Raw genomic sequence first — 2,824 nt, 5'->3', positions numbered from 1 at the left:
GCATGTTGATTGTTGAAATTCGACTAAGTCTGAAATTTATATGAATACTCAAAAAACTAGAATCTACATTATAACTCCTAGAAATCTGGAACCACTCTCAAACATCCTGACAATATATACATAAAATATAACTTAAAGTATAAGTCACATTTCTATTTGTCTAAAGAAAAAAGACAAATAGAAATGTGACTTATACTTAAATGCTATATTTTATGTATATATTGTAAGGGAGATAACACTTCTTGCTTTATAACATGAGAAAATTATATGAAATTCATTTGGCGTGCGCCATATTTGGCGCACGCCAAATAAGGAGCGCGCCAAATGAATTTTTGAATTTTTTTCATTTGGCGCACGCCAAATATTTGGTGTGCACCAAACTGTTTGCCTTGGAAAACACCAATCATTTGGCTTGGATTTGCCTTGGGCATCCAAACCAAAGGCTTGGACGCCCTTCTTAGGCCTGAGACGTGTTTTTCAACAAATATTGATAAATTTCTTACTTTTTTGTTCGTGCTCTTCGTCAGGTTTGTACGTGTTTCAATGAAATAAAAAAAAAAACACCATACAATCATCAAGCTCTCTCTTAGCTATCCAACCATATAATTCTCTTCAAATTTTGATAATATTAAGGTCTTCATCCATAATTTCTTTTGTTAGTGTGTTTGTTTTTTGTCAAAAGCCAACATGTCGTATTTCGGCCATAGATTTTTACTCGTTTATCGAATTTAAAAAAAAAAAACATTTTCAGAAACTAGACTCCATTCTACACAATTTTTTTTATTTAAAAAATTGGTTTTTGATTAGTTTTCACAAATTTTTAAGGGGAGCACACTCAAATTTCACTAAAAAATTAGTGTCCACTTCAAAAATTAGTAAAAAGTCATATTTTCATAAAAAAAATTAATCGAAAAATCTGGCATAAACTGCATGGTGTTAGCTAATTTCTCACTAGAGCAATTTTTAAAATTCCAAAAAAAAGTTGACATTTTAGGGGGAGCACACTAGGTGTTATGCTATTTTTTTAATAAAAAAACAACACCACTTTGTGTGCTCCCCCTTTTTGAAACCCTTAATCTCCACCGTTTAAAAAAAAATTAGTAGTTTAGAAAGTAGACTTGGAGCACTACAACTCTTGTTCTTACTGCATCCTCATATTTTGAGTGTAACTATCTTCATTTTCTTGTTGAAGTTCAGACTTTGTTGATTTCAAAAAAAAACTGGCATGTTAAGACCCTTTTTTGGTCCCCCATCTTTGTGCACTTACCCATAAATCAACACATAATAAATGAGAACTACTTAGATAAATAAATAAATAAAAAATAAATAAATCTTCAAGTACACTGCAAACAAGCTTCTTAACCTCCAACATGTAATTTTTTCTTCTTCTTCTTCTCCATATTCAAACTTACAATTTTTTCAAAGACAACTTTCTTATTTCCCTCAATAGAGATCTAAAAAATGAATGTTGAAACTTGCCTTTTAACCAGCATAGTTACCAAAAATCAAATTTGGTAACCTTCCCAAAAGTCATGCCCAAACAAGGGAAATGTATCTTGTCAACTCAGATACTTCCTTAAAAGATTCTAGATTCTTTGTTGACTCCACCTCTAAACCCACTAAAAATATTAGTGCACACTGCCATCAACTCCACTCAATAGGACCCTAGAATAACTGCCCAATAACTCATTTTTGTGCAACCATTTTTGAAATTTTAGCATTATTGAAAGTGTCTTTGACTTAAGACAAATTCTAATTCTCATTCCTCATGCCCAAGAGGGAATATTCTATATTTGGTGGTTGAGTAATCCAATTTAAATTAAAAACTCCTATCCACCATGGATGCTCCTACATTAGAATGCTAGGTGATGTTACTCTTAAGTTTTTGCTTAGGCTATGAATCTTGTTAGTATTCAAACAAAATTACTTTTGGGATTTTTTATTTATATAAACTAAAGAGCCAAAATTTGATTAGTAAAAGAGATACAAAGGGATGAAAGCACAGAGTAATCAAGTGATATGTTAGTCGTGATGTTTTCAAGTTATTACTTTAACACATTAATGTTTATGAATTTTCTTTTCATAAATTGGGAAGAGCCAAATTTTCACGAGCAATGTAGAAAGAACAAATATATTGAATGGTAGGTTAGGATATTTTCAACTCATTTCTTAGGCTGTGAAACCCATCAATATTAGAAAAAATCAATCTATTAATTTATTTTTCTTAAAAATGAAAAATTTACAAGAGCCATTTAAAACTGGTGGCTCAATGGTACGTTTTGAAGGCTTATTCATGGTTGGGTTTGTTACTTCTAAAGTTGTTATAATAATTATTTTTATAAGGGCTGATATATCATATGGATGTAATAAATATTATTAATTTTGTGTAGGCATATTATCTAATATTTTTATTCAAAGGAATAACACATTGAAATGGGACTATATTTTAGATGTATGAAACTTAAAAGGATTCATTTGATAACTAGCAAAGGTAATAATATCCATTTATTAATAATAATAGGGTACAACTATAGATAAAGAAATATAAGTGGCTAGAACATTGTAGTGGGTAGGGATACAATCAATGTTTATCTAGGATTTGAGTATTCTCATTCTATAATTTTGCTTTCACCTATTCTATACATAAGCTAGTTTTTATAATTATGTACATTAGTGTTACATGTGACTTTTTCTCCAGGAGAAGATAAAGTTATGAAATAAACCTTTTTGAATTAAAAAGGGAGATAAAAATAAAGGATATTATAATCCTTTGGTTTAAAGAAAGATTAATAAAGAATGTTAGTGAAAACTCTCTTACAAGAGG

This window comes from Cryptomeria japonica, chromosome 3 (assembly GCF_030272615.1).
Source record: "Cryptomeria japonica chromosome 3, Sugi_1.0, whole genome shotgun sequence".
Lineage (NCBI taxonomy): Eukaryota > Viridiplantae > Streptophyta > Pinopsida > Cupressales > Cupressaceae > Cryptomeria > Cryptomeria japonica.
This window is presented reverse-complemented; position numbering follows the sequence as displayed.